We start from the raw sequence: 11,375 nt of genomic DNA on the forward strand, positions 1-11,375 counted from the left end.
TTGCATGCAGGCTTGGCTGTAGTGCTTGCACGTTTAGTTATGGTGTTAACCTTCGTTACACTTTGGTTATGGTATTCTCACATTGAGCCACGATGCTTACTGGAGATTTCACACTTTTAGCTATATACTTGCACATGTGTTTTCCAGGATAATATTCCCTTGATTATGGTTTTGCACATATTCTGGTAATGCTTACTGTCACGATGATGTTTTTACATTGCTCTCTGGGGCCTGCAGTTGTGACTTAAGTGCTCCTATATCTTTTTTTAAGTGCTCATATATTGTTTTCTTCTTTGTTTTATGGCTCACACCAGCTTTACTCTTGGAGTCATTCTTAGAATTTTCTCAGTTACTAAATGCAGTGTCTGGGGACCAAACCTCCATGCTTCACATGCAAGTACCTTACCTACTGTATTAGCTCTCTGACCCTCAAAAATCTTTTAGTCTGTAATAACTGTATACTTAAATTGTGGTATTTTCAAAAATCTGGCCATGCCTGGAAATCACTTGTAGCACCAAGTATCACAGAGCTTTCAGGATTTCACTCAACACATGTGGTGACACTGAGAATTAAACTCATACTAGCAATGTGAGTAATTTAGAAACTAATTTCATATTTTTCTTGACTATTTTTCCATCTAAGACTTCTCAAACTATGTGAGAATGTAGTAATGAGAGTAAATATCATTATCTAACTTCAGACATAGAGGAAAATCTTTCAATTTTTCACTATTGAGTCTGATAATTGTAGCTTTTACATGGCTTTTACTATATCGGGTTATGTTATTTCTATTTCCATTTTTGAGTTCTAACAATATTTTTTTCAAGATTATTTTCAAATAATCAAATATGTCTATCTCTAAAATGAGCTTTTTTGGAAACTCAGATCCACAGATTTCACTTGTTGGTAAAATCTACAATTAGAGTTCTCTTAGATCAGTGGTTTTCAACTTTTTATACTTGTGTATCTGTGTAGGCTTGTGAACTGGTGGTTAAACACCACTGTATTAAACATAAATACTTTTTTTTACATGGCTAAGCAAATAATGTCTGTAAGCCAACACTGGCTTGTCACCTGCAATTGAAACCCACTACTATATCACTCATATTAAACATGTCTCAAACAATGAGTTACCTCTTTGAAACTATGAGTGTCTTATATGTTTATTATAAGTAGGAGCTGGAGCAATAGCACAGCGGTAGGGCGTTTGCCTTGCATGCAGACAACATGGCTCAAACCCGAGTTTGATTCCTCCGCCCCTCTCGGAGAGCCCGGCAAGCTACCAAGAGTATTTTGGCAGAGCCTGGCAAGCTACCCGTGATGTATTCAATATGCCAAACACAGTAACAAGAAGTCTCATGATGGAGATGTTACTGGGCCCGCTCGAGCAAATCGATGAACAATGGGAGGACCGTGACCGTGACCATTCTATAAGTAGGAGCACCTGGAAATCAGATGATTGGCTCCTTGGCTGTTTTTACTGACTGTAACTAAGTCAGGAGTACAAGGAGCAGAGTGGATTTATTTGCACAAGTTTCAATAAAATGTGTTCTTGAAGTGAGTTCATTGCAGATAGAAAAGAGGGCTGGGTTTGAAGATGGCTGAATAGTGGGAATTCATGCAGCACTCCCTCTTCATCATGGCAAATCTGCACTAAACCTTAATTAAATACAGAATTGTGCCTGAGTTGCAGCACAAAATGTCAGAAAATGTCACTGAATCCAAGAAGCTCTCTTAGGATAGGTACTCTCCTGTGGAATAACAAGTGATACTGGCAGTGTAGAAACTGAATGTGGGTAGAAAAGAGGAACCTTGGATAACACATACCTCAATAGCTGAGGAACAGACAAGATTCTAAGATAGAGGGGTTGGAGAGGTAATACAGCAAAAAGGGTGCTTGCCTCACACACAATGAACTTAGATTAAATTCCAGGCACCATTTTTTGTCCCCCCCAAGCGTTATTTAAGTGTCATCCTTGAGCACAGAACAAGGATTGAACCTTGAGCATTGCTGGGTGGAATCCACAAAACAAAACTGTTATAACATACAGGGCTATGATGACCACCAGTGTTCCCCAGATACCTAGCTTTACTTTCACATTGACTGAACTGGAAAGAAAGTAACTGAGAATTGGATATTTGGGTCAAAATCAGCACTGGGCATTGTTTCATTGCTGCTGTTGTTGTGAATGGAGGCTTTAATTATTTTTTTAAATCAAACATGTTTATTCTTCTTCCAAATGCATCAGCTGGTTTCTGCCTACAATTATTGTTTAAGATGGGAAAATTGCAGACACACTGTGGCTCACGGGTCGGAAGCTGCTAGTCTTGAGCACGTGGATGGGAGATGTGGAGGTCATGGGGCTGGTCTCTGCACTGCAGGTCAACCAGCCTTCTCTAGGAAGGTCGGCGGCATCTCAGACACTGCTGGTAGACGTTCTCAAAGTCAGATTCATTTCCATAATAGGGGTCTTCAATGATGGTCTGCTTTTGTGGGTCATAGCTTCCAAGTAGCTCAATTTTAGCTTTGCAATTTTTAACTCGATTACTTTTTCTATTCAAATCTCTCAGATTGCTTTCAACCATACATAGTATGTAGTCGAATTTGGCAAAATCTTCTTTGGTAATCTGTCAGGCAATGTGATTCATGGTCATGTCATGCTTCTTCATGCACTTCTGCCCCCGATAGTGAGGAGGATTTCCTAATTCAGATGTGGAGGTCGCTGCACTGTCTATTCTCCATTTATCTGAAACATTTTGATCGGTAGCAAGTTTTCTGAAAACTGCTTCTGCAATGGGTGATCGACAAATTTTACCCAGACACACAAACAGCACGGACTTGGACGCCTGCTCGGCCATGTTCCCCGCAGCGAACACCGAAGGCTCCCAGACGGGCTGGCGCTGCGCCTTAGCCTGGAGGCTTTAATTATTAAGCAGAGTTCCACCCACCTCAGGTCAATAGCAGAGTAAATTAGCAGATGAGTGACACTTGCTTAGCTAAGCCAACAAACTCAGCTCTTCCCCAGTTCACTTTTGCTTACTAGCAAGCAGGTTAATCCTCCAGAAGTGTTTCTATCCAACAAGGGGCCAACATAGACTATGTGGACATTCAGTTCCAGAGGCAAGTACTGTGACTGTGGGACATTTTTCATTTGAAGGACACTATTTGTAACACCACATTTTCATTCTCTTGCATTGAACTCAATATTGTTAGTCAAGAATGGGTCAGAGGGACCTTCAAAACTCCCAAGTACTACATTGGAAACTTCTAAAGAAAACATAAACGATTTATTGGACACTATTTGAAAAAGTAATTCCTGAGTTCAGAGCCAGGAATAACCTCTGAGAATTGCTGGGTGTGACCCGAAAAGCAAAAAAAAAAAAAAAAGAATATTCCCAATATGAGGAGGGGGAGATAAATTCAGATTCAGGAAGCTCTTAAGGTTAAAAGAAAATCTAAGCAGAAGAACAAAACATTTTGTGGTTAAAATTTCAAGGAGAGCTCAATTTCTAATTTTTTGAGAAATGTCCATACTGTTTTCCAAGCTCCCATTTGACCCAGCAATACCATTTCTGGGAATATATCCCAGAGATGGAAAAAAGTATAGTAGAAATGACATCTGCACTTGTATGTTCATTGCAGCACTGTTTACAATAGCCAGGATCTGTAAAAATTCTGAGTGCCCGAGAACAGATGACTGGTTAAAGAAACTTTGGTACATTTACACATGGAATACTATGCAGCTGTTAGAAAAGATGAAGTCATGAAATTGGCATACAAGTGAATCAACACGGAGAGTATCATGCTAAGTGAAATGAGTCAGAAAGGGAGGGACAGAAATAGAAGGACTGTACTCGTTTGTGGAATATAAAGTAACATAATGGGAGACTCACACCCAAGGATAGTAGATATAAGGACCAGGAGGATTGTTACAAGCCTTGGAAGCCAGCCTCACATGCTGGGGAAATAGGCAGCTCAGATAGAGAAGGGACTACCAAGTAAAGAATGCTTGGAGGGCCTGCTCAAAATGGGAGATGCGTGCTGAAAGTAGACTAAACCGAACATGATGGCCACTTAATGCCTGCATTGCAAACCACAACACCCAAAAGGAGAGAGTAAAAGGGAATGTGCCTGCCACAGAGGCAGGGGGGATGGGTGTCGTTGGTTGTAGGGATACTGGGAACATTGGTGGTGGAGAATGGACACTGGTGGAGAGATGGATACTCGATCATTGTATGACTGAAACGTAAGCAGAAAGTTTGTAAGTCTGTAACTACCTCACGGTGATTCATTCAAATTTTTTAAAAAGAATTCCAAGGTGAGAGAGAAAGAGAAAGTACTAAAAGTAGTAAGAAAAAGCAATGACTTAAATATAAATAACTCCCATTATAATAATAGTGAATTTCTCAACTGAAACTATAAAGGCTGGAGGACAATGGTATAAAATTACTTAAGTCTTGAAATAAAACTAGTAATCAAGAATTTCTATCATGCTTGGTCATCACTCAGATTTAAGGGATAAAAAGCTTTTTAGACAAATAATAGTAAAAAGTATATTTTTCTGACAAAAACATCTATGAAAGAAATCACAATCACGATCATCCTGTTGTTTGTTGATTGCCTCAAGCAGGCATCAGTAACATCTCCTTTGTCCTAGCCCTGAGATTTTAAAAAGCGCCATATTCAAGGCTCTTTCAGTGTTAGAAGAATGAGACCCATCATTGTTAATGGGGTTTGGCATATTGGGTACAACACAGGGAGTTTGCCAGACTCTGCCGTGTCGGCAGGTTATATTCGGTAGCCTGCCAGGTTGTCCAAAGTAAGAATGAGATAATAAGATGGCTTCTGGGAGCTGGGTTTTATAGTCTCTGGGTCTTATAGTCTCTGGTTGATGGGATTACATGGCGCTGGGGGGGGGGCAGTTGGTGGGTGTCACCTCTGCCTACTGGAAGATGGAGGATCTGGGTGGAAGATGCTCAGCCCCGATCTGAGCAGGCTTGGAGATCTCAGCCCCAGGACCCGCATGCCTTTGTTCCTCTGGCAGTACCTTCATGTGTGTGGAGAGTGGTCTCAGCATAGTTGTGGCTGATTCTGGAGGTCTTCGACTGCCAGGGCTCTGATCGGGGCAGGGAGGGAAGTTCAATCCGCCCCCAGTCCAGGAGACCCAGACGAGGACAGTCAGGCACAGAGGCAGGAAATTCTGCGCTGTTCTCTTCTGGGAGCTGGGTTTTTTAGTCTCTGGGTCTTGGCCGTTGATGGGATTACACGGCGCTGGGGGGACCAGTTGGTGGGTGTGACCCCTGCCTACTGGAAAATGGAGGATCTGGGTGGAGGATGCTCAGCCCTTTCAGAAATGAAAGAAATATTAAAAATTATTTATGGTCAAGTTGGCCATTATAATATTCCTAGTGTATTTTTCTTTATCTTGCTTTTTAAAAAATTTCTAACACCCATGACCAGTGTACATTTTCCACCACTGATGTCCACAGTTTCCATGCTGCCCCTACACAACCCCACCTTCCTTTATGGTAGGCAATTTTCTGATTTCTCTCTTTCTCACTCACCACTCACTCACTCACTCGCTCACTCGCTCAGTCACTCATTCTCTGTCTCTTTTTTTCTCTTTCCTCTCTCTTGTTCTCTCTCTCGCTTTATTTCTGGACCTTATAGTTTGCAATATAGACACTTAAATATTATCAGGTATATTCAGACTCCATGCCAGGCTGTTTTCACTTGGGATGCCCCAGAGTGGGGTGGATGAGAGCCCTCCCCGCCCCATGGGACCCAGTCCCTGGCAGCCAACCTCCACTACCCAACCGCAGCCACGCTCCAGGCCTCTTTCCAGACACATTATAGGACACTTTCTACCCATTTTCCATAATTGCCACATCATATTTGATAGGCTTCAGACAGTTGGCAACAAATCAGAGAGAAATATATAAATATATGCCTCTTGGAGAGCCTGGCAAGTTACCAAGAGTATCCCGCCCACACGAGTAGAGCCTGGCAAGCTCCCTGTTGTGTATTCGATATTCCAAAACCAGTAAGGACAAAAGGTTTCATTCCCCTGAAAGAGCCTCCAATCGTTGGGAAAAGATGAGTAAGAAGAGGCTGCTAAAATCTCAGGGCTGGGAGGAATAGAGATGTTACTGGTACACACTAGAGTAAATCGACAAACAACGGGATGACAGTGATGCAGTGATATCCCTTTACCTACTTTCTACACTCAGTTCCTGTCCAAAATGATCATTTCTAAATATTACTGTGATACTGTTCCCTTCTCTATCCAAACTGCCCCTCTTCCCCCAAACACACTTGTGGTAAGTTTCCAACCATTGACCAGTGCTCCTGGCCCTTGTTTTCCCTGGCTTTGGATATTAGTCTCGTATTATATCACTTCATCACTTGACTTCCTGTTAATCGTCGATTTGCTCTAGTGGGCACCAGTAACGTCTCCATTTGTCCCTGTCGAGTGCTAGTGTAGCCCAATGGCGTCTGTTCACTCTAGGAACACAAAGAGCCTCCAACAGATCGTTCATGATCTTGATGAAGAAGTCTGACCTTCTGGTAGGAGGGCAGCCACGCAGTCTTTTGACATCCCGTGGAATCCAGTCGGTAACAGCTCTAGTCTAGCGGTCGTCTCTAAATCTCATTACGTGACCACCCCATCTGATTTTTGACATCTTGGCAAACGAGACAGCGTCCCTGATTCTTGATCACCGACGGAGGATGGAACTCCGGATTCTTTCTCCCATTTGAGTTAAATTTGATACTCCGAGCATAGCTCTTTCAATTCCTCTTTGGGAGACCCGAATAGTGTTCTCATCCTGTTTGCATAGGGCCCAGGTCTCTGAGGTGTATGTTAATGCAGGAAGAACAGTGGAATTCAAGAGATGTGCCCAGAGCTGGAAGTTCTTTGTCCTCTTAGCCATTTCTTCGATGCTCTTGAAGGCGATCCGAGCCGCTCTCTTCCTCCTGTGCAGCTTGGGTGCCAGGTCATTTGTCATGTTGAATTCTCGACCTAGGTACACATAGCTGTTATATTTGGAGATGGTCATTCCATTGAGAGCGAATGGGGCATCAGGAACGAGGCTGTTTCTCATAAACATTGTCTTCGTAAGATTCAGCTGTAGTCCAACCTTTCCACACTCACGGTCGAAGTCGGCCAGCATTTGTGTTGCTTGGCTAATGTTTGGTGTTATTAAAACAATGTCATCAGCAAAGCGGAGGTGGTGTAGTTGCCGACCATCTATCTTCACTCCCATTTCTTCGCATTCCAGTCATCGCATGATGTTCTCGAGGGTGGTACTAAAGAGTTTCGGTGAAATGGTATCACCCTGCCGAACCCCTCTCTTGACATCAATGATTACTTCTTTGTAGAATGGTGGGATCCTGGTAGTGAATCCATAATGCAGGTCATGGAGGATCTTGATGTATTGGGCTTGAATACCCTGATTGGCAAGGGTTTCAATGACCGCTTCCGTCTCAACAGAATCAAAGGCTTTCTTTAAATCAATTAATGTTAGACATAGTGGCATCTTCAACTCCCGAGAAACCTCAATGAGCTTGGTTATTGTGTGGATATGGTCGATGGTGCTGAATCCTTTGTGGAACCCGGCTTACTCACATTGTTGTCCTTCATCTAATGTTCTGCCAATCCTATTCAGGATGACTCTAGTGAACAACTTGTAGATGACAGACAATAGGCAGATCAGCCGATAGTTGCCAATATCATGGATGTCTCCCTTCTTGTACAGTAGTACAGTACTGCTGGTTTTCCATTGGGACGGAACCTTGTATTCAGACAGCGTGTGAATAGCTGAGCCAGCGTTTTGATGAGTACTGACTGCAGGTTCTTCAGGTGTTCAGGTCTGACCTTGTCTGGGCCTGGTGCTGTTTGTTTCTTTACTGATGAAATGGCGTGTCGGATTTCGGACGGGAAACATTGGGGACGACATATCCATCCTGTGGAATTTGGTATGTCGGCAGGTGGACATGGCTATTGAAGAAATTTGAGTAGAAGTCATGGATAATCTTCTCCATTGCAATTCTGGAAGATGTGATAGATCCATCAGGACATCGGAGGGCAGTCATCTTGGTCTTGTAGTTGGCGAAGGACAGGCGGGCGTTATGAATACTTTCCCCGGCTTCTGCCGCATCTACCAGCACTTCTGCTCTTCTCTCTTTGAGGTCTTCCTTGATTGCATCTCTGCACTGCTTTGACAGCTCGGACGTTCACTTGCGGTTGCCTGAGGCATGCGCCAAACCACATTGGCAAATAAGCTCAAGAGTTTTCGAAGACAGGATTTTTTTGTGGCTATCTCTCTCTTGGCGTTCCTCGCACAATCATGGAGGTGCTCAACCAGTCGATCGTATTCCTCGTCAATGTTGTCAACAATGGCATCTTGCCATGTTCCCGCAATAGTGCCAAAGAGCTCCCAGTTGGTGGTCGTTCTGGGAATTCTCTTTTTAAACTTTGCAGCCCTTTCTCCCTGCTCTGTGAAGTAGAATTTTGCACGAAGGAGACGGTGGTCCAATCCCATTTGGAATTTTGGGACAACAGTGACATCGGTCAGGCAAAAAAGTCAGTTGAATATGATGTCGTCTATTTCGTTGTGGAATCGTCCACTGGGAGACTCCCATGTCCAATGTTTATATTCGGCCTTCTGGAACTGTGGGTTACCATGGATGATCTTGGTCTACATGATGAACTCAGACAGTCTCTCACCCTGTTCGTTCTATTCTAGGCCATGGGTCCCGATGTGAAGTTCTTTGGCTGATCTTCTCGGTCCTATCTTGGCATTAAAATCACCCACAATGATCTTGTAGAAGGTGTGGTCCTCTTTATAGAATTTCTCCAGCTCCATGTAGAACTTCTCAATTTCTTCTTCATCATAATTAGATGTTGGTGTGTAGACAACGAAGATAGAAACTGCTGACAGTGAGCCACATCTATTCAAATGTAAACGTCCTATTTGGGTTGTTAGGCATTCGAATGAATCAATGCTCATGGCCAAGTTTGTGTTGACAAGGACACCGCCGCCTCCGACACCTCTTTTATCACATGTTCCAAGAACAATTCTTCTCCAGTGTCAAAAATGGCGTGATGAAATTGGTGCCTTCTTGTCTCGGTCAGACCAATGATGTCGTACTTGATCTTTTGCACTTGTACCATCAGGTCCTCGATGGATGCATCTTATGCTATCATACATGCATTGAAAGTACAGACGATCGTTTTTGTCTTCCTTCATTGTGGCAGCCTTGTTCGGCCTTGAAATTTTATCAGCCTCTCCTTTCTCATCCTTCTCAATGCTGCCATATTGGTGACGCCTTCAGGGTCAGGGGAATGAGACCCATTGTAATTACTGGTTTTGGCATATCGAATACACAACTGATAGCTTGCGAGGCTCTGCTGTTCGGGCAGAATACTCTCAGTAGCTTTCCAGGCTTTCCAAGTGGGATAGAGGCTTTTGGGGCGACCTCTAATCGCCCTTGTAGGTGTTACCATATTTGAACCCTATCAAATATGGTACGGCAATTCTGGAAAATGGGTATTTAGTGTCATAATGTGTCGCATTGCCACAAAGTGGCTGCGCGTGTCCGGAAATCGTCCTAGAGTGTGGTGGCGGCTTGGTAGTGGAGGTAGTGGAGGTCTTCCAGTGAGGTATTTATCTGGTACCGGTAGGGGTAGGGTGGGTCTTCTGTGCGCAATCCAATCCCTGGGTCTCTGGTGGTTGGTGGAAGCAGACAGGGCAGAGTAGTGTGGGGCTCCTGATTTTAATCCCTTCGTCTCCTGTGGTTGGTAGGAGCAAGCAGAGAATTTCTGTCCCTGGGTCGGTTGAGCCTGGAGTCCAAGGTCTCAGAGTTCTGCTTATCTTGTTCTGTGGGGCGTCAGTCATGCGTGAGTCTCAGCTGGAGTGGCCGCACGGGTTCGGAAAGTGCCCTGGACTCGTACTATATATATTTTTACATCCCACAAATGAATGTAGTCATTATATATCCGTCTTTCTCCTATTTAACTCAGCATGATTATGTAAGTAATCATTTTTGGAGTGATAGCACAGCAGTAGGGCATTTGCTTTGTGCGCAGCCAGCCCGGTCGAGCTAGGTTTGAATCCTCTGCCCCTCTCGGAGAGCCCAGCAAGCTACCGAGTGTATCTCGCCTGCACGGCAAATCCTGGCAAGCTACCCGTGACGTATTCAATATGCCAAACACAGTGACGAGAAGTCTCAAAATGGAGATGTTACTGGACCCGCTTGAGCAAATCCATGAACAATGAGAGGACAGTGTTTTTTTTTAATTGAGATACTGTGAGATACATACTTTCAAAGTGGTTCATGATCAGATTTCAGTCATACAATGATCCAATACCCATCCTTCCGACAGTGTCCATTTCCCACCACCAATGACCCCAGATTCTCCCCCCAACCCCCCAGCCTGCCTCTATGACTCTATGGAAGATACTTTCTTCTATCTCTCTCTCTGTCCCCACCTCTCCTTCTGGGAAATATGATCTTCAACACAGATACTGAGAGGTTATCATGTTTGTTTCTTTACCAATTTTCAGCACACAGTTCCTATCTATAACAATCATTTCCAACTATCTTTGTCATAATGGTCCTTTCTATATCCCAATTGCTTTCTCCCTCAGTATTTGAGGCAGGCTTCCAACAATAGATCTCCAACCTCCTTATCCTTGTTGTTAGCGTTCTTGGGTATTAGTATAATATTATGGTTTTTCAGTATCCCACAAATTAGTCCAATCATTCTATGTCTGTGATTCTTTTTCTGACTCATTTCACTCATCATGATGGTCTCCATGTCCACCCATTTATAAGAAAATTTCATAACTTATTTATGAAATATAAATTCATTATTTATATTATGAAAAGAGCAATATAAATTCATTATTTATATTATGAAAAGAGCAAGATGACGGAAAGTATCCTTAACAAATTATGTTGGGAAAACTAAAATGGATTGAAAACAAATGGTGTTGGGAAAACGAATTAGACTCTTGCAAAAAAATTGGACTCTATCTTACCAATATAGACAAAAGTTAATTCAAAATATATTAATGACCTAGATATTAACACTGTATTCATAAAACAGATGGAACAAACAGAGAAAATTCCCCATAAAATCTACTTTAGAAAAACTTCAATGATTTAACTTCTTAGGCAAAGAACACAGAAGCAAAAAAATACAGATGAGACTATATCAAATTAAAAAGTTTATCTACTATGAAGAATCTATAGCTAAAATAAAATGATACCCAAATAAGCAGGAGAAGATTCACACAGTGTATCTCTGACAAAGCTGTATTATTCAAGATATATATAAGACACTCCCAAAACTCAATAATAAAACAC

At 42.7% G+C, this 11,375-nt stretch overlaps 1 pseudogene; it reads right to left on the minus strand.

Annotated features, from left to right (window-relative positions):
* Positions 1–2,220: 2,220 nt before the first annotated feature.
* Positions 2,221–2,860, minus strand: LOC130038207 (low molecular weight phosphotyrosine protein phosphatase-like; annotated as a pseudogene).
* Between the last annotated feature and the right edge of the window lie 8,515 nt (positions 2,861–11,375).

The sequence above is a fragment of the Sorex fumeus genome, unplaced genomic scaffold (genome assembly GCF_029834395.1).
Source record: "Sorex fumeus unplaced genomic scaffold, SorFum_2.1 ptg000073l, whole genome shotgun sequence".
Lineage (NCBI taxonomy): Eukaryota > Metazoa > Chordata > Mammalia > Eulipotyphla > Soricidae > Sorex > Sorex fumeus.